Source organism: Chiloscyllium plagiosum, unplaced genomic scaffold (genome assembly GCF_037043375.1).
Source record: "Chiloscyllium plagiosum isolate Xiang-an unplaced genomic scaffold, Cpla_swu_hap1 HiC_scaffold_8, whole genome shotgun sequence".
NCBI lineage: Eukaryota > Metazoa > Chordata > Chondrichthyes > Orectolobiformes > Hemiscylliidae > Chiloscyllium > Chiloscyllium plagiosum.
In genome coordinates, this window is record NW_028270146.1 from 41,100,454 (window position 1) to 41,122,042 (window position 21,589).

Here is a 21,589-nt window from a genome sequence, read left to right on the forward strand (position 1 = left end):
CGTCATGTTGCCATGGTTTGGTGATAGAGGAGGCCAAGGACCTGCATGTCCTTGGCGGAGTGGGAGGGGGAGTTAAAGTGTTCAGCAGTGGGGCGGTTGGGTTGGTTGGTTCGGGTGTCCCAGAAGTGTTCTCTGAAACATTCCGCACGTAAGCGGCCTGTCTCCCCAATATAGAGGAGGCCACATTGGGTGCAGCGGATGCAGTAAATGATGTGTGTGGAGGTGCAGGTGAATTTGTGATGGGGCCTTGGAGGGAAGTGAGAGGGGAGGTGTGGGCGCAAGTTTTGCATTTCTTGCGGTTGCAGGGGAATGTGCCGGGAGTGGAGGTTGGGTTGGTGGGGGGTGTGGACCTGACGAGGGAGTCGCGGAGGGAATGGTCTTTCCGGAATGCTGATAGGGGAGGGGAGGGAAATATATCCTTGGTGGTGGGGTCTGTTTGGAGGTGGCGGAAATGACGAAGGATGATGCGATGTATCTAGAGGTTGGCGGGGTGGTAGGTGAGGATCAGTGGGGTTCTGTCCTGGTGGTGATTGGAGGGGCGGGGTTCAAGGAGGAGGAGCGGGAAGTGGAGAAGATGCGGTGGAGGGCATTGTCGATCACGTCTGAGGGGAAATTGCGGTTTATGAAGAAGGACGCCATCTGAGTTGTTCGGTATTGGAATTGGTCCTCCTGGGAGCAGATGCGGCAGAGGCGAAGGAACCCCACCATACTGTTCTGTATTTGTAAAATCTTCCTTACTGTTCGGTTTTGACACCATCACCTTGATAACTTGTTACAATTTCCCTACTTTAATTAATTTGTACAGTTTTGGATTACTTGGTACTTTAGTTAAACCCTCGGCATGTGACTCATATACCTACTATGTTATTTGGTTTGTCTCTAGCGCCACTCTATTTTTAATTTCTTGTAATTATCTCTCTGCCTCAATTAATTGGATTATAGGTCATCCACTTCACTTACTATACTATTGACACTTTACTCACACTGTTTGACAATTTTGATCACCTGCAGATATTATTAATCAACCTGTCGACACTCCACTCACACCATTCCTATGATATTTTGATCTCTCTGCCTATAAATTCTGTGCCTGTATGCTTTTCCTCACTTCAGCTGACTAAGAGGCAGCATTCCAAAAGCTTCTGATTTCAAATAAACCTGTTGGACTACATGATAGAAGACGGGAAAAATTTCTGGCTGGAACAGCTGCTCCTTTTTTTTGAGGTATTTTAGGTGCTGGAGGTGATTTCCTCAAATTCCAGGAGCAGCAATTACTGTTTTATATGCTGTTGCATTGTTTTGGAACTTTGGGGAAAAAAAGTCAAAACAACAATAGTTTAAAAGGGAGAAGAACTGACAAAGGAAGCATATGGTGAGGACAATGCAGGAGAGAGAGAGAGAAAGAGCCTGCACAGTTACTGCCTTTGCTGTTTGAATACATGTATTGCTGGACATCAGAGTGCATCTGGAAAAATTAACAAACAGTGACTTTTACAACTAATCTTGGAGGAAATGGTTTGGGTGAAGTTCACAACACAGAATCAGATAAGTTAATTGTTGTTTTAAGTCTGTCCAAGAGAAAGGCTGCATTAGTGAGTACAGTGGGTTCTTTCTTGATTATATGTTTTTGGAGATTGATTAAACTTAAAATATAAGCCATAACTATCAATTTAACCTGATGCAGTGTTTTGTAGAGGAATAAGACGGTGATATTTTCTGGGTCTGTAGATTGTGAAGGAGCAAAAATGGCCTTTGCAGTGATATGTATTTCTTGTCAGAGATGGGAGTTTAAAGAAAGTTTAAGGGTTACTGCGGATTATATCTGCCATAAATGCTGTTGGATGCGAATCTTATCAGATCAAATGGATCAGTTGGAGAGACAGATAGAAGCGATGAGAAATTTGCAACAGCTACAGCATGTGATGGATGGCAGTTATAGGAAAGGGGGAATGTCTCAGATACAGTCACATAGATGGGTTAACTCCAGGAAGGCTAAGAGAGGTAGGCAGCTAGTGCAGGAGTCTTTTGTGGATATACCCATATTCAAACAGGTATGCTGTTTTGGAAAATGTAGAGGGTGATGGATTCTCAGGGAAACGTAGCACGAACAGCCAAGTTTCTTGCATTGAGACTGGCTCTAATGCAACGAGGGGTACGTTGGCTTCCAAGAGGTCAATTGTGTTGCGGGATTCTGTAGTCCGAGGTACAGACAGACGTTCCTGTGGCCAGCAGTGAAAAAGCAGAATGGTGTGTTGCTTCCCTGGTGCCAGGATCAAGGATGTCTCAGAGAGGGTGCAGAATGTTCTCACGGGGGAAAGGGGCCAGCAGGAGGTCATTGTCCACATTGGAACCAACGACATTGGAAGTGAAAAGGTTGAGATTCTGAAAGGAGATTACAGAGAGTTAGGCAGAAATTTAAAAAGGAAGTCCTCAAGGGTAGTAATATCTGGATTACTCCCAGTGCTACGAGCTAGTGAGGGCAGGAATAGGAGGACAGAACAAATGAATGCATAGCTGAGGAGCTGGTGTATGGGAGAGGGATTCACATTTTTGGATCATTGGAATCTCTTTTGGGGTAGAAGTGACCTGTACAAGAAGGACGGATTGCATCTAAATTGGAAGGGGACTAGTATACTGTGAGGGAAATTTGCTAGAACTGTTTGGGAAGATTTAAACTCGTAAGGTGGGGGGCGTGGGACCCAGGGAGATAGTGAGAAAAGAGATCAATCTGAGACTGGTACAGTTGAGAACAGAAGCGAGTCAAACAGTCAGGGCAGGCAGGGACAAGGTAGGACTAATAAATTAAACTGCATTTATTTCAATGCAAGAGGCCTAACAAGGAAGGCAGATGAATTCAGGGCATGGTTAAGAACACGGGACTGAGATATCATAGCTATTACAGAAACATGGCTCCGGGATGGGCAGGAGAAAGTGAGGACTGCAATTGCTGGAGATCAGAGCTGAAAAATGTGTTACTGGAAAAGCGCAGCAGGTCAGGCAGCATCCAAGGAGCAGGAGAATCGACTTTTCGGGCATAAGCCCTGAAGAAGGAAAAATTGGAGAAAGGCCAATTTTGATGGTATTAGGCAAGAACTTTTGAAAGCTGATTGGAGGCAGATGTTCGCAGGTAAAGGGACGGCTGGAAAATGGGAAGCCTTCTGAAATGAGATAACAAGAATCCAGAGAAAGTATATTCCAGTCAGGGTGAAAGGGAAGGCTGGTAGGTATAGGGAATGCTAGATGACTAAAGAAATTGAGGGTTTGGTTAAGAAAAAGAAGGAAGCATATGTCAGCTGTAGATAGGATAGTTCGAGTGAATTCTTAGAAGAGTATAAAGGCAGTAGGTGTATACTTAAGAGGGAAATCAGGATGGCAAAAAGGGGACATGAGATAGCTTTGGCAAATAGAATTAAGGAGAATCCAAAGGGTTCTTACAAATATATTAAGGACAAAAGAATAACTAGGGAGAGAATAGGGCCCCTCAAAGATCAGCAAGGCGACCTTTGTGTGGAACCTCAGAAAACGGGGGAGATACTAAATGAATATTTTGCATCAGTATTTACTGTGGAAAAGGATATGGAAGATATAGACTGTATGGAAATAGATGGTGACATCTTGCAAAATGTCCATATTACAGAGAAGGAAGTGCTGGATGTCTTGAAACGAATAAAGGTGGATAAATCCCCAGGACCTGATCAGGTATACCCTAGAAGTGTGGAAAACTAGGCAAGTAATTGCTGGGCCTCTTGCTGAGATATTTGTATCATCGATAGTCACAGGTGAGGTGCCAGAAGACTGGAGGTCAGCAAACGTGGTGCCACTGTTTAAGAAGGGCGGTAAAGACAAGCCAGGGAAGTATAGACCGGTGAGCCTGACCTCAATGGTGGGCAAGTTGTTGGAAGGAATCCTGAGGGACAGGATGTACATGTATTTGGAAAGGCAAGGACTGATTAGGGATAGTCAACATGGCTTTGTGCGTGGGAAATCATGTCTCACAAACTTGATTGAGTTTTTTGAAGAAGTAACAAAGAAGATTGATGAGGGCAGAGCAGTAGATGTGATCTATATGGACTTCAGTAAGGCGTTCGACAAGGTTCCCCATGGGAGACTGATTAGCAAGGTTAGATCTCATGGAATACAGGGAGAACTAGTCATTTGGATACAGAACTGGCTCAAAGGTAGCAGACAGAGGGTGGTGATGGAGGGTTGTTTTTCAAACTGGAGGCCTATGACCAGTGGAGTGTCACAAGGATCGGTGCTGGGTCCTCTACTTTTTGTCATTTACATAAATAATTTGGATGTGAGCATAAGAGGTACAGTTAGTAAGTTTGCAGATGACACCAAAATTGGAGGTGTAGTGGACAGCGAAGAAGGCTACCTCAGATTACAACAGGATCTTGATCAGATGGGCCAATGGGCTGAGAAGTGGCAGATGGAGTTTATTTCAGATAAATGCGAGGTGCTGCATTTTGGGAAAGCAAATCTTAGCAGGACTTATACTGTTAATGGTAAGGTCTTAGGTAGTGTTGCTGAACAAAGAGACCTTGGAGTGCAGGTTTATAGCTCCTTGAAAGTGGAGTCGCAGGTAGATAGGATAGTGAAGAAGGCGTTTGGTATGCTTTCCTTTATTGTTCAGAATATTGAGTACAGGAGTTGGAAGGTCATATTGCGGCTGTACAGGACATTGGTTAGGCCACTGTTGGAATATTGCGTGCAATTATGGTCTCCTTCCTATTGGAAAGATGTTGTGAAACTTGAAAGAGTTCAGAAAAGATTTACAAGGATGTTGCCAGGGTTGGAGGATCTGAGCTACAGGGAGAGGCTGAACAGGCTGGGGCTGTTTTTCCTGGAGTGTCGGAGACTGAGGGGTAACCTTATAGAGGTTTACAAAATTATGAGGGGCATGGATAGGATAAATAGACAAAGTCTTTTCCCTGGGGTTGGGGAGTCCAGAACTGGAGGTCATTGGTTTAGGGTGAGAGGGGAAAGATATAAAAGAGACCTAAGGGGCAACTTTTTCATGCAGAGGGTGGTACGTGTATGGAATGAGCTGCCAGATGAAGTAGTGGAAGCTGGTACAATTGCAACATTTAAGAGGCATTTGGATGGGTACATGAATAGGAAGGGTTTGGAGGGATATGGGCCGGGTGCTGGCAGGTAGGACTAGTTTGGGTTGGCATATCTGGTCGGCATGGACAGGTTGGACCAAAGGATCTGTTTCCATGCTGTACATCTCTATGACTCTATAGCTCTATGTGACTTCTGACCTTATACCATGGTACAGCCAGGATTACTGGTACTGAAACACAATTTACTCAAGTATAGTCGAATAGCCTTAAATGCTATATGCTACTTACAAATTAAACCACATAGAGCAGAATTTTCCCCTTCTGTGTTTCATGGGTTTCAAGGCTTGCACTGCTCAAGGGAATCTTTGCAGTACAGCCCAGAAAGGGGGTCCTGCACCATTCTGGCATTCTGTGCCCTTTACATTTGGAATCAAAAAAATGGGGCAATGATAACAATGTTCTCAGGGTAAAGATGAGGATGAACATCAGAACATTGAACTGGTTGGATGTCAAAGAGGATTAGATAGAACAATACACCAATGAGCCTAAAAGGCTAAAGAGAATCTTGTTATATATGCTGAACAAATGTCTCATTATCCATCCGATTACATGATTGATATTTTTGGCTGATCCCACTTACAAGTACCTATACATTATTTTTCTTTCTGAATGATGGGGAAAAAAACAGCAGGCAGTAAGACATTACTAACATTGCACAGCACTAAGGTCAGGAAACTCTTTAGGTTTTCATAAAGAGACAATATTTAGTGTTTGGTCATTAAGTTTCTCATGATAGCCAGCAGGTTGAGAGGAATCCTAAGCAATCTCCTTTTGATCCTTCCATCAGCGGTAACTCTTGAATATTTTAGAATGTGCATTAACTGCTATGTTGGCTGTACTGCATGAGCAGAGTCAACAGTGTGGTGCTGGAAAAGCACAGCAGGTCAGGCAGCATCCGAGGAGCAGGAGAATCGACGTTTCCGGCATAAGTCCTTCATCAGGATGTCCTCACTTTTTCCTGTACCGCATGAGCACCTTGGAGGACAGCAGTGATCATGAAGAAAAGGTACAGCTTTTATCAGTGTTCATTGGGATGTGAAGGGAATTGAACATATGAGCCGCCCATTGTTCATCTCTCAGTTTGCATGGCAGTGGACTCCCTGATATGTAGAATGATTTGGAGATGCTGGTGTTGGACTGGGGTGTACAAAGTTAAAAATCACACAACACCAGGATATAGTCCAACAGGTGTTGTGTGAATGAGCAATTCCTTCTAGAGATATGTGGAATCTATATCTACATTGATTCTGCATCTTCAGTCATACATGTGACAAGAAATGTGCACGATAGAACTAAGCATATTCTCCTCATATTAGTTTCAGATTCAATGTTGTCCACATAAAAGTGCAACACATAGTTATCAAGATCAGTGTTCAAAGATCCCTGACCTGTAGGTTTTCTGCTCTCAAGGAATCGGTTGGTTGTGAGAGTGATGCTTGGCCATTATAATTTTTTTCTTCCTTGGGATGTCTGAGAAAGCTGCTAATTTCTAACATGGGTGCAAATTAACCAGGTGCAATGGCAAAACATAGACTAGAGCTGCCATTTTAACAGTGCAAATGAATAAACATTCAAAAGTGAGAGGTTGTTCATGAAGGTATTATGAAGATGTTTCACCTGTGTCATCTATGTATCCTCAGTAAGTTTATTCCATTGTCTGTCTTGCACTGTGTTTAAGTGCAGTCCTGAATTTGAATGGAGGGAGCCTATTCTTGGTCCAGCTGTCTAAGAGGAGTTGGACATGAGTAACCTGGTACTTTTGGGTTGAGAGGACTCTGATCTGTTAAGCGTCCTCTCCCCAGATCCAGATTAACACCCCCCGCCCCCAGGTCTGCTTGAACTGCTGTAGGAATTGGCATCAATGACATGGGGGAAGGTGGAGGAGATGGAATTTACTCTTTCAGAAGAATGAATTAGAACTGGTGGTAATGGGAGAGCAGTGCAGCACAGCAAAGCACAATGAAATCTAATGGATTAGTTAGCCATTGAGGTGTCCCCACATGATCATTCATGTTCTTCTCTGGAAGTGAATGGAAGAGCAGATAGTGGTGAAACACAAGCGGAAGAGATGGTGAAGTTCCCTACTAAGTGAGTAGGAGGCATAGAGATCAGCAAGACTTGATATTTTGCAAGGATGAGATGGGTAAGAGCCAGTGAGTGAACATGATATTGGCAACAGTGAGAGTTGTATTCCATAAGTCTTGTCAGAGGCATATGCAGTATCAGTGTTAGAGTGAGAGATGGAAGGTGAGAATGAATTAGCAAAAAGAAGATAGTGGCATTTACCGTTGTGCAGTGCAGGAAGAAGGTCAATGATCTTCTGCATCATCCAGGATAAAGCACTTAACTGGCCTACAATCTGTCTCCAAGCTGGCTTGGTCTGGTGGTGTGGACCCCTGTAGTGGTCAGCTGCAAAGAGGACTGACTGCTCTCCTCTCATCTCCTGATCCATTAACGGCTCGTGGCTCAGTGGTTAGCACTGCTGCCTCACAGCACCAGGGTCCCAGGTTTGATTCCAGCCTTGGGCGACTGTCTGTGTGGAGTTTGCACATTCTCCCCGTTTCTGCATGGGTTTCCTCCGGGTGCTCCCGTTTCCTCCCACAGTTCAAAGATGTGCAGGTCAGGTGAATTGGCCATGCTGAATTGCCCGTAGTGTTAGGTGCATTAGTCAGAGGGAAATGGGACTGGGTGGGTTACTCTTTGGAGGGTCGTGTGGACTGGTTGGGTTGAAGGGCCTGTTTCCACACTGTAAGGAATCTCTAATCTCTAATCTAAAGTCCATGTCTGCCAAATAGGTAGTGAGCTTTCATTTCCCTTGGAAATAGTGGCCCAGCATTACAGACCGTGGGGCCAGTTCCTGGCTTGCAGCATCTGAAGTGGTACACAAGTGGACTTTCAGTATGACACCCGAGGCATGAAAGCCAGAATGTGCTGACGGTGGTAAACACTTCTGCCTCACTGACTGTGCAATTCCCTGAGAAAGATACCTAAAAGCATGGTTGTGTCATTTGCAAGGTGAAGAGCAGGAGATTATGTGAGAAATATCATTCTGACCCATGGCTGAGCAGTTGCCATGAATCGCACTTGAAAAATCACTTTACCTGGCAATGGGAAAATTCTGCCCAACGCCTAAAGTGGAATTGCAGTGTAGCACTAAGGGTACTGGTGCATGAGGTATTAAACCATGACCTGATCCACACTCGCAGGTGGAAACAAAAGATCCCATAGCACTATTCCAAAAAGACCTGGCATATTCTCTCTTTGTGAAAAATAATCTCTCAGCCATCATCCTTAAAATTAGATAATCTGACCATTACCTCATTGCTTATGGGAACATGCCATTCAAAACTAGTTGCTATGTTCCCTAAACAATATGATTTCACTTTCAAGCCCTTTTTACTCTCTCCCAGAAAGAATGTATTGGAATATTGTATGGTTAGAACTCTATGTTGTTGAACAAAAACCAGCTGTTTCCATGCCAGCGGTTTTTAAACATGTCACAATCCCAGTAGAAAAAATTAACTTTTAAAAAAATTGGAAGTTCCAGTTAATAGCTGAAAGGATGACTTAACAAGGTTTCATAATTTAAGACCTCAAAATAAACAAGCAAATTAGAAGCAACATTGACTAAACATTTTGTATGCAGGTATTTTATACTTTAGCTCATGAACAGAACTTTCCCTATTTACTTTTAACACAACTGAAAATCATATTCCACGATTATACTTTACACTGTCTTTAGGTAGGTACTTAATTTTCCCAGAAACAGATCAAGATGATTCTTAGCTTCTGAGGCTTTGCATCCATTCTTTTCCTTTCCCAGCCTGGTAATTTTAAGCCCCAGAACTATCAGTCATGGGCTTTTTTGAAAATTCTCCCTCTCGTGCAAGTTTGAGGAATTTTTCTTACAACTTCTCATAATCCTTTCAATCTGAGCAGCATCTCTCACTTGCATGGTGAACCATAGAGACTTCTAGCCTCTAGTGGCTCTCTCTCTATCTCTATGGCAATATGAATCACTTGGGCCTTGTATCCAGTTAGGGATGACCATTAGATGTCCTTTATGTACCAACTCTGTTATGAGGAAACAGACAAGTTAAAATATAATAATTTTCAACTCAACATTTTCCTTGAACTTTGGAAACTAAATGTTATGATGTTCCAGTTTCTTTCACATTTGCGGTCAATATATTTAAATTTGGACACAAACAGACTAAGAAAAGGCTGCTGTAAATCATGTAACCTTTAGCACATTGAAGTCCAGACAGTTTTGATTCTGTAGTAAATAGCTATCTAAATATAGGCATTCACAGCTTTCTGAATAATTCATGCATCACTTTGTTTAAGGATAGACCATCAATAAAATAACTAAAGAACTCCAGCTAGCCCATCTCTCTGTTTCACCAAAGACAAATGGAACCATTCAAACTTAATGCATGCAAGATGAATGTGAATGAATTCCATTAACTTTCTGTGGTATTATGATGGTTTCCCTCATTCAAACTAAGCTGTGTGAATCTCAAATTGTAAAGTGACAAGATGATATGGTTAGAACCAGCATTATTAGAGCCAATATACTGTACACACTAACCTTTGTGTGGAAAAGAGAATATGAGGAGGGGACAATTTAGCCTGTAAACTTTTGAAACCAGCAGAAACTGCTTGTAGACAGAGAGAATTTCACCAAATGCCATCAAACCTGCTGCAAGTCATTCAAGTAGTCAAGATAATAAACAGCAATTATTAGTTGATAGGAGAGACCCGAAGCAAAGTGGTGTCTCCCTAACGTGTCCCAACTTGGAGAAGTAGCCTTCTGAAAATTTGACTGCAAGAAACCTTACAACTTATCGAGAGTCCTTCTTTCTCAGAGACTTTCACTTCAACTTTAAAGCATCACTCTTATCTAAAAAGCTTGACATGAAAGAGACTGATATAGTTTAAATGCTGACATTTTTCTAACCTCAACCTTTATCTAGTCTTTGTATGTGTCAGGTAAGTTAGTGAAATGTTGTGTCTTAAAATCCAGGGAAATTGTGTGATAATAAATAACTTATTTATTATAAAAATCAAAAATAGCTTGCTGCTGGTTTGTTTATCAAATTGCAACACACTCTGAGAGTAAGAAGAAAACACTTACCTCTGACATACAAATATTCACATCACAGACAGTAAAACGGAAACATAAACCTGTCTGTGACACAGTCTAACCACTATAAACATAGATGCTGCTGCCCATTACCTCCCATATTCACATTATTTCTAGTAAGGCCTGTTGTTAAGCAAACTTTACAAGTTACATGATCCCTTCAATTCACCTCAAATTACAGACAAGCAGTGCTGAAACATAACAATCTTATAATCTGCAACAAACTTTTTATTTTAACAGAATCAAGGATTGCTTTTAGCATAGAAACAGAAATTGTGAGAGAAACTCAGCATGTCTGGCAGCACTTGTAGAGAAAGAAACAGAGTTAACATCTCAAGTCCAGTGACCCTTCTTCCAAACTTTTAGCACATTCTGCATTGCTGCTAGGAGTGTGAGGGTGCAGGTTTGGAGAAGAGCACTGAGCACTGCTCAGTAAAATACCTGGCTTGTTATATCTATTAGCATTACTTTACCTGAAACTGCTAAGGGAAAGTCAAGGTTTGAAAACCGACAAGAGCACAAATTATCTTGAGAGCCAAAGAATGTCAGAAACCTCAGAAAACAATCTTTGTGATAAAGATCATGCTTCCCAGAATAAAAAACAAACTTCCAAATGACATATACTGGTCTGATTCACCTTTTATATTTCAAAATGGAGCTCCCGTATGATTAGTATATTCATTTTAACAGCTTTTCCCTCTGTGTGGGTGGAGGTAACTACTTGGATACTTGATTTTAAGAAGGAAGTAACCTTCGACATCTTTCATTCTTGCTCTTCAGGCCCATAAGAAGTCCTTCAAGATAGCCATTTGAGAAATTTCCTTGGTCTCGTTGATCATTCCTGCTATGTAGTTGTCAGGTTGTCCTGTTTCAGGCTTCCTATTTACAGTAGTTAAATTTCCACAAAGACATATCAAAACCATTACTACAGCACTATTGCAAATACTACATCTCACAATAATGAAGGGATGAGTCTCGTTTCTGTCTGTCTTATTTCCATGAGTCTACACCCAGGCTCAAACAAACAAGCACTGTTGACATCAATTGTCATCAGACTTACATAATCAAACACTGAATGATAGAATACTGTGTTGTTTTATGGGCATGTAAATTAACCAGTTGGAAAACATGGCTGATTTACAATTGGTGGTTAATAGGTTACATAAAAAAAATCATGGCTGATTTGGTGATGGGAAAGAAAACATTCAGTTATATGTAAGCGTGCTTCCAGACATAAAAACAAAATAAATAGAACATTATAGTGAGGATATTGTGGCATATTGGTAATGTCCCTACCTCTGAGTGAGGAGCTAGCTTCAGTTCCCATCTGTTCCAGAGGTGTATCATAACATCTCTGACTAGATTAATTAGAAAGTATTTGGAACGTTGTAGCTGCTGCCTATCTCAGATCTGTGACCTGCGAGCTTATTTCTCAAATATGGTGTGGCTAGCCCATTAACATCCCTTTTAATCAACTTTATAAGATTCCGATTCCTGAAAATATTAGGCAAGTTAAACTTTGTCAAAATTAATTGCTAGTGTTCATGTTTGTGATTTTGTTTGTTTGGTTTTAAAGACTTGAAAATAAACAAAGCTTGAGCCTATTTTTTGACTGTGATCCTTCATATTTGTTTCCTCCCTCCCACTCCAATTTTGTTTTAACTCTTGGTATTGGATGGCTAAGTGACTACAGTGCACAAATTAATTTAAAAGTTTACATTTAGTAGTTCTCTAACACCACATTCTTTGAATAAACATATTTCATTTTCTCCAATGCAGTTTACAACCAATTCATTCTGCTTTCAAAATGTCAAAATTGAAGACACAAAGCCTCACAAGTGCAGAGTTCCTTCTGATTTCTTAAAATATATTCATCAGTCTGTATCAATTAGAAGTGGTTTCAAGAATTTGCTAAGAGGCAACAATACGCATTGCCAGCCTTGTACATTCCTTACCAAACATAAATGTTTCCCAGTTCTATAAACATCCTAAGCTGAAGTTTCACTTGTGACGATGCTGCTCCTCTAACAAGATTATTTTGTCCTAGGTTTGTTTTCAAGAGGTCATAAATGCAGAGGTGCTGAAATGCCTACAATGGTTACTTTAATAATGGCTAACAGATGCTGTGTAAGTCAACAGTTAGAAAAGGCTTTCAGAGTTTATTTGTTAAAAAAACACTATACAGTGAAAAGGGAGTAGCCAGTTCTCCCAGTTCAGGGTTTTCTGGTTTGGTATAGTTTTTGCTGGGAACCCAAAGAAAGAGCGAGAGTGGAAAGAGGTTTCATGCTGATACTCGCTCTGACATCTCTTCTTTAAGAAGCTGTGTTTGATTTCTTTGCCAAGGGGATGTTTATGGGGATGTTGCAAGAAATCGGAACAGCATCATCAAGTTGCGATAGAGTTGCTGGGGTTTTCAGATAGGTTAAGTTATTTTATATTCTGGTTTCTTTTGCTTGTGTTTTATTCAGTAGTCTGTAAATAAATTCTGCTTTATTTAAAACTGAGTGATTTGACCAGTTGCATCACTCCTGGCATATCTACTTTAAGACATGGAAGTCCTGGGCCTCCTTCGCCACCGCTCCCTCACCACCAGACGCCTGGAGGAAGAATGCCTCATCTTCCGCCTCGGAACGCTTCCACCCCAGGGCATCAATGTGGACTTCAACAGTTTCCTCATTTCCTCTTCCCCCACCTCACCCTAGTTCCAAACTTCCAGCTCAGCACTGTCCCCATGACTTGTCCAGACTTGTCCTACCTGCCTATCTCCTTTTCGACCTATCCACTCCACCCTCTCCTCCCTGACCTATCACCTTCATCCCCTCCCCCACTCACCTATTGTGCTCTATGCTACTTTCTCCCCACCCCCACCCTCCTCTAGCTTATCTCTCCACGCTTCAGGCTCTCTGCCTTTATTCCTGATGAAGGGCTTTTGCCCGAAACGTCGATTTCGCTGTTCCTCGGATGCTGCCTGAACTGCTGTGCTCTTCCAGCACTACTGATCCAGAATCTAGTTTCCAGCATCTGCAGTCATTGTTTTTACCATATCCACTTTACAGCTGTTTAAAATGACTGGAAAAGTTACGGTCTGGGCTACCTTCTTAAGAAGTTTTGAGAGGGTTTCACCTGGTCCCTACACACTTTATACTTTTTTTTAATAAAGTCAAGAACACAGTTTGAAGGTTGGCATTGTTTTACTAGTCATGATCATAGAGAGGAACCTTACAGAGCTTGAGTGATGTTGGCTCGGATGAGATTTGTGGCAAAATCTTAACATCAGGAGCATCTTGCTGCATCTTTTCTGCTTTTCACAAGTGGCATGAGAGGTTTCTTGCTTGGCAGCAGCAAGGAGCCAATTAAGATGAATTATTGCTTTTTTAGTACCAAATCGTTAATATCCAGACACCCATCGTATTGAACTAGGAGAAAGTGAGGACTGCAGATGCTGGAGATCAGAGCTTAAAAATGTGTTGCTGGAAAAGCGCAGCAGGTCAGGCAGCATCAAAGGAGCAGGAGCCTGAAACGTTGATTCTCCTGCTCCTTTGATGCTGCCTGACCTGCTGCGCTTTTCCAGCAACACATTTTTAAGCACCCATCGTATTGAATTCGCCAAACAGCTGGATATTAAGAAATCCCAATGTGGAAATCAAAGTAGGTATCTGCCAAATTCAGCTCACCACTTGCTCTGAAGGGAACTCATATTGGACATTGTGCCAACAGCTCAGGTCATTTTTGACGAGCTGTTGGCAGTCATGCACTGCACTCTTAGGAACACACGCCCAGCTCTAATCATCCGTCATATATTACTACATTTGTATTCGCGTCAGGTCTGATCTGGAGATCCTACTTTTGAAGTCCTACTTGCTAATTTTCTGTCTAGTGACCTAAACTCTGATTGCAGGACCACCGCCTTCTTCCTATGCTAATTGTTAGCATCTGTGGACCATGACTCTTGGCTGTTGAATAACACCCACAATATTTCCCTGCAGCCATTTCAATGACCCTAACACCAAGAAGGGGACACATCAACCTGGAGTCATGTCAATAGTCCCAGAAAAGCCTGTCAGCTCTGCTAACTGAACTATTCTCAATTTCTATTGTACTCCCACTCAACTTCCTTTCCTGATGTACAGCTGGGACAGCTGTGGGGCCACAGACTTGACTCTTGCTGGACTCTTTCAATGAACCATCATCCTTGTCAGTAAAGAGTATTGAGAACCAACTAGCGAGTTGAGAAACATGGTAGGCTCGTACAGAAGGTCAGGAGGAATGGGATACAGGAAAATTTAGCTGTCTGGATACAGAATTGGCTGGTCGACAGAAGACAGCGAGTGGTAGTGGAAGGAAAGTATTCTGCCTGAAGTCAGTGGTGAGTGGTGTTCCACAGGGCTCTGTTCTTAGGCCTCTACTCTTTCTAATTTTTATTAATGACTTGGACGAGGAGATTGAAGGATGGGTTAGCAAGTTTGCAGATGACACAAAGGTTGGAGGTGTTGACAGTAAAGAGGACTGTTGTAGGCTGCAGTGTGACATTGACAGGATGCAGAGATGGGCTGAGAGGTGGCAGATGGAGTTCAACCTGGATAAATGCGAGGTGATGCATTTTGGAAGGTCAAACTTGAAAGCTGAGTACAGGATTAAAGACAGGATTCTTGGCAGTGTGGAGGAACAGCGGAATCTTGATGTAAAGGTACATAGATCCCTTAAAATTGCCACCCAAGTGGACAGGGTTGTTAAGAAAGCATATGGTGTTTTGGCTTTCATTAACAGGGGGATTGGGTTTAAGAGCCGTGAGATCTTGTTGCAGCTCTATAAAACTTTGGTTAGATTGCACTTGGAATACTGCGTCCAGTTCTGGTCACCCTATTATAGGAAAGATGCGGATGCTTTGGAGAGGGTTCAGAGGAGGTTTACCAGGATGCTGCCTGGAATGGAGGGCTTATCTTACGAAGAGAGGTTGACTGAGCTCAGATGTTTTTCATTGGAAAAAAGAAGGAAGAGAGGGGACCTAATTGAGGTGTACAAGATAATGAGAGGCATAGATAGAGTTGATAGCCAGGGACTTTTTCCCAGGGCAGAAATTGTTAACAGGAGGGGTCATAGTTTAAGCTGTTTGGCGGAAAGTATAGAGGGGATGTCAGAGGCGGGTTCTTTACGCAGAGAGTTGTGAGAGCATGGAATGCGTTGCCAGCAGCAGTTGTGGAAGCGAGGTCATTTGGGGATATTTAGGAGACTGCTGGACATGCATATGATCACAGAAATTTGAGGGTTCGTACCTCACGTGAGGATCAATGGTCAGCACAACATCATGGGCTGAAGGGCCTGTTCTGTGCTGTACTGTTCTATGTTCTATGTTCTATCTAGCGATTCTGGCTCTTCCTACCTTTTTTTCTTGAACTGACTGGTGGATCACGCATTGCCTACCTACTTGCTTTCCCCAAATTGTGGTGTGACACCTCTATGAGTGTGTTAGCAACATTGTTCTCTGCCTCGTGGATGCATCTCAATGATTCCAGCCACCACTCAAAGCTCTTAAATCTGTAGCTCCACCTTGTCAACTTTCTGAATGCGGTCACATGATGCATCCGTGACTCACCAAACATTGCAGGAATAGGCCAAATGTCTTCATTTAACGTTGCTAACTTTAACTTAATTTGAACCTTACTGTAGCTTAATTTTTGCTTAATTTAACTTTGCTCACTGTAATTTAAACTTAATCCCTACATTTATACTTTTACTGTAAACTGGAGATTAGTAGAGAGCAGAAATTCCTCATGCTATTCCAAATCAGCTTGCTCCCTCATGACTGTAAACTTTTTCCTTTCCTAAGCCTTCTTGGTGTTGCATTTTAAATGAACATCTAAACCCTTTTTAGACTTACTGCTCTTCTATTCTCTGTGCTGTGTTTAGAATGAGGCACTCTCTCTTCTCCATACTCTGTTTAAAATTGCTGCTGCTCCTCTCTCCGTGTTTTGAATACATTTCCCCATACCTTTTGTTCGTGACTTAAAATGCCTTTTGTGTCTTTACAGTCTGTAGGAATGTTGGTGCCTTACCCTGCTTCTTCCCTTGGACCGTCTCTTTCAATTTCTCCAGAGTGGAATTTTCTTATCCCATCAATCACTGTACTGCCAGTGGTCAAATCTATACAAATGACCTGCCTCACAAGATTTGAAGCTGATTAGCATATGACCATTTTGGCGAGATTGCCACCATTTAGGATTGGTATCAATGCATTCAAATCAGGGCCAAAATGTGGGCAATTGTGTCAAAGACATGTTGAACCAAAAGCTCCCATTTTACATTGGAACATCATGTATAAATAATTCATCCTGAACATTTGTTTGAGAAAACCTCAGCATTATGATTTCACCTTTACATTCAGTGAACAAAATCAGAACTGATTGTCATTATTACGCAGTTAGCTTTTCAATAACAACTGGAAGGAGCATCTCTTCAAACTAAATATTCCACCATAACTAGAATATTACAGAAACAGAAACTGCCTGTTCTGTCTCCAGTTCAGAATCCTGTTCCCTCATCCTGGTCAGTCGAATGCCCGGACATTCTCAGAGCAAAAGGAATTAAACAGCTGATGACAAGTAAGAGGAAGCGATGAGCAATGAAAGGAATTAAGAAAGAATGCAAAGAAACTCACACAATCACACAAAGATTAAGGTGCAGAAGGGGGACATTCTGCCCATCATGTCTGCACTGGGTCTCGGAATTACCATTATGAATTGGACCTGATCTCCTGCCCTTTCCCTGTGCCCTTCAGGATTGTTTCTATTTGAGTAATCACCTAACACCCTCTCCAAGAGCTCAATTGAACCTGCCTTCGTTCACTACCAGTCGGTGTATTCCAGACTTGAACACCATGGTGTGCTCAAAAGCTTCACTCACACATCACATGTGCTTCATTTACAAAGGACAGCAAATCTGTTCTCTCATTCTCCATCCTCTTATGAGTGGGAACAGTATCTCCCCATCTACCATGTCCAGGCCCTTTGTGATATTGAAATCCTCTATTAAATTTCCTCTTAGTATTCTTAAAGGAGAAAAGTAATTAACCAAAAAGAAAGTATTGATGTTAAAATTATAATTTTCAAAACCCCTGTTCAACAAAGCACCAAAGTTGCCAGCCTAAATATTGAGCTGAAAATGCTCACACATATGGGTTAATCCTAAGTCAACTAGAAGAATACAGTTTAGTGCAACAAGGCAAGCCAAGAGTTAGAGAATGGGAGAATGGGGGAGGGGGGCATGAAGCAAAGCAAGTGGGAGCAATGGGCATAAATCTTTGCTCATGATCTGGTGGTGATCGTAATGGGAAATAAGGCGAGGTCAGTAGTAGTTTCTGTTCTATTAATGTTTTCTTTTATTCATTCACAGACTGTCAGCATTGCTGGCTTGAGTTGATTCTTGAGGAACAATCCAGCTTCCTCAAACTAGTATATTTTAGAAGTGTAGAGTAAAAACAATGACTGCAGATGCTGGAAACCTGATTCTGGATCAGTGGTGCTGGAAGAGCACAGCAATTCAGGCAGCATCCGACGAGCAGCGAAATCAACGTTTCGGGCAAAAGCCCTTCATCAGGAATAAAGGCAGAGAGCCTGAAGCGTGGAGAGATAAGCTAGAGGAGGGTGGGGGTGGGGAGAAAGTAGCATAGAGTACAATAGGTGAGTGGGGGAGGGGATGAAGGTGATAGGTCAGGGAGTAGAGGGTGGAGTGGATAGGTGGAAAAGGAGCTAGGCAGGTCGGACAAGTCCGGACAAGTCATGGGGACAGTGCGGAGCTAGAAGTTTGAAACTAGGATGAGGTGGGGGAAGGGGAAATGAGGAAGCTGTTGAAGTCCACATTGATGCCCTGGGGTTGAAGTGTTCCGAGGCGGAAGATGACGCGTTCTTCCTCCAGGCGTCTGGTGGTGAGGGAGCGGCGGTGAAGGAGGCCCAGGACCTCCATGTCCTCAGCAGAGTGGGAGGGGGAGTTGAAATGTTGGGCCACGGGGCGGTTTGGTTGATTGGTGCGGGTGTCTCGGAGATGTTCCCTAAAGCGCCCTGCTAGGAGGCGCCCAGTCTCCCCAATGTAGAGGAGACAGTATCAGGAGCAATGGATACAATAAATGATATTAGTGGATGTGCAGGTAAAACTTTGATGGATGTGGAAGGTGTGGGCACAGGTTTTACAGTTCCTGCGATGGCAGGGGAATGAACCGGGATGGGAGGGTGGGTCGTAGGGGGGCGTGGACCTTACCAGGTAGTCACGGAGGGAACGGTCTTTGCTGAAGGCGGAAAGGGTGGGGAGGGAAATATATCCCTGGTGGTGGGGTCTGTTTGGAGGTGGCGGAAATATCGGCGGATGATTTGGTTTATGCAGAGGTTTGTAGGGTGGAAGGTGAGCACCAGGGGCGTTCTGTCCTTGTTACGGTTGGAGGGGTGGGGTCTGAGGGCGGAGGTGCGGGATGTGGACGAGATGCGTTGGAGGGCATCTTTAACCACGTGGGAAGGGAAATTGCGGTCTCTGAAGAAGGAGACCATCTGGTGTGTTCTATGGTGGAACTGGTCCTCCTGGGAGCAGATACGGCGGAGGCGGAGGAATTGGGAATACGGGATGGCATTTTTGCAAGAGATAGGGTGGGAAGAGGTGTAATCCAGGTAGCTGTGGGAGTCGGTGGGTTTGTAAAAAATGTCAGTGTCAAATCGGTCGTCACTAATGGAGATGGAGAGGTCCAGGAAGGGGAGGGGGGTGTCAGAGATGGTCCAGGTAAATTTAAGGTCAAACGAATGAGAGTGTCGGTGGAAGGGTACTGTTGGGGACGTCTGGAGAGGAAAAAAACGGAGGGCTTGAAGGCCCTGGTCATGGCAGATGGAGGTGTAGAGGGATTGGACATCCATGGTGAAGATGAGGCATGGGGGGCCGGGGAAACGGAAGTCTTGGAGGAGGTGGAGGGCGTGGGTGGTGTCTCGAACGTATGTGGGGAGTTCCTGGACTAGGGGGGATAGGACAGTGTCGAGGTAGGTAGAGATGAGTTCAGTGGGGCAGGAGCAGGCTGAGACAATGGATCAGCCAGGGTGGTCAGGCTTGTGGATCTTGGGAAGGAGGTAGAACCGGGCAGTGCGGGGTTCCCGTACTATGAGGTTGGAAGCTGTGGGTAGGAGATCTCCTGAGGTGATGAGGTTCTGTATGGTCTGGAAGATGATGGTTTGGTGATGGGGGGTGGGGTCATGGTCGAGGGGGCAGTAGGAAGGGGTGTCCTTGAGTTGGCGTTTGGCTTCAGCGGTGTAAAGGTCAGTGCGCCAGACTACCACTGTGACCTCTTTATCCGCTGGCTTAATGGTGAGGTTGGGATTAGAGCAGAGGGATTGGAGGGCTGCGCGTTGTGAGGGTGAGAGGTTGGAGTGGGGGATGGGGGTCGACAGGTTGAGGTAGTTAATGTCCCAGCGGCAGTTGGAAATGAAGAGGTCGAGGGCAGATAATAGGCCAGCGCGAGGTGTCCAGGTGGATGCAGTGTGTTGGAGGTGGGCGAAGGGGTCCTCGGAAGGTGGGTGGGAGTCCTGGTTGTGAAAGTAAGTTCGGAGGCGGAGGCGACGGAAGAAGTGTTCGATGTCACGGCGTGTATTAAATTCATTGATGCGTGGACGGAGGGAGATGAAGGTGAATCCTTTGCTGAGGACTGATCGTTCGTCCTCAGTGAGTGGGAGGTCTGGAGGGATGGTGAAAACTCGGCAGGGCTTGGGAGCTGGGATCTGGTGTGGGTGTGGAGCTGGGAGTGGGGTCGGAGCCAGTACCTGGAGTGGGTGTGATGGTGGGGAAATGGGGGTGGAGGCATGAGCAGGGGTAGTGTTCCCCTCGGGGTTCTGGGGGGTGGGGATAGTGACAGTGGGGTCTGTGGGGGGCGTGTCAGCAGAATGCAGGTGAGTGGCGCTGGTGGGGTCGGAAGTGGTGGCAGACACGGCAGTAGGGGTGGTGGAAGTCACTGAGCGTGTGGCATCAGCGATGATGTGAGGGCCGGAAGTGGCTGTGGGAGTGGCCATGATGGGGGCAGAAGTGACATCATCAATCAGCGTGGGGGTGGTAGCTGCATCAGCCGCATGGCTAATGGTGTTTCTGAGGCCAGGGGAATCTTCTGGAATGTTTGAGGAGCGCTGGTTATGGAGGTGGGTGGATAAAAGTTTGTTGTACTTACAGTTTTTGATGTTTGAGATGGAATTGAAATACTGTTTGTTGACAGTATGGATTCTCCTGAGGATGTAGTACAGAGTGGGTCCTTTGCAATTCTGAGAGAGTGTGACCCTCAGCTGAGGCAGGGCTGACTGTAGAGAAATTAGGTGCCGGCGCATTGCTGCAAGCGTGGAGCGGAGGATCTTGAAGGAGAACTGTTGCTGGTGGTTTTGAATCTATTTTAGAAGTGTATCATTAGTAGGACCACATGGAGTCTGGCTTTCTTGTACCCAAGTGGCCCATCACTCAAATCAACTGAATAAAGAACAAATCAAAATGTTGTTGGGTTCACTTACACATGAATCCAAACTTTTACACACGGCTGTAGATGCCTTTTATGATCTTTTCATCAATATAATTTCCACAAAGTTTAAGTGGAGAAAGACCTTTGGAAGTTATAATTGGAACAGCTTCAGCTATTCTTTCACAGTGTATTCCACATAATACAAAGTTACTACTTAAAATAATTTCTCCTTCTCTTACCTCCATTAAGACCTGTGCCCTCTTGTTGGCAAACTGTCTGCTACTGGAAACAACTTCATTGGTTGCCCTCTGTGAAAACCTTGCATGAGTTTGAACATATTGACAAAATCTCAGTCTTCTTAGTTCTACGGAGAATAACTCCAGTTTCCCTAATCTCTCCAGATAAATTAAGTATTTTATCCCTGGTACAGTTCTTGTAAATCTCATTTGTGATCCCTGTGAGGCGTTGACAAACGTCCCAATATGCAATGCTTAAAATTGGTCACAATCTTTCACATTGGCATGAATTAATTTGATTTGTACCCTCTGCTTCTATTCACAATTCTCAACTGTCCTGTTGTCTTCAAAGATTTGCATACATTTATTTGTTCCTGTATCCTCATTAGAATCACATCATTGGAATCCCTCTACTCATTCTTCAGACAAAAGGACTTGCTTCACTCTTCCTTGTATTAAATTTAATCTCTCATTCGATTGCTAATTTCCCCCAGTTTGGCTGTATTCCTTCTGAAGTAGGTTAAACTTCTCTTCACTGTTTTCAAAGTTGATTACAATAACTAGACCATTGCAACTTATAATACAAAATGGGCAAACCTTCATATTCAGTGCCTTG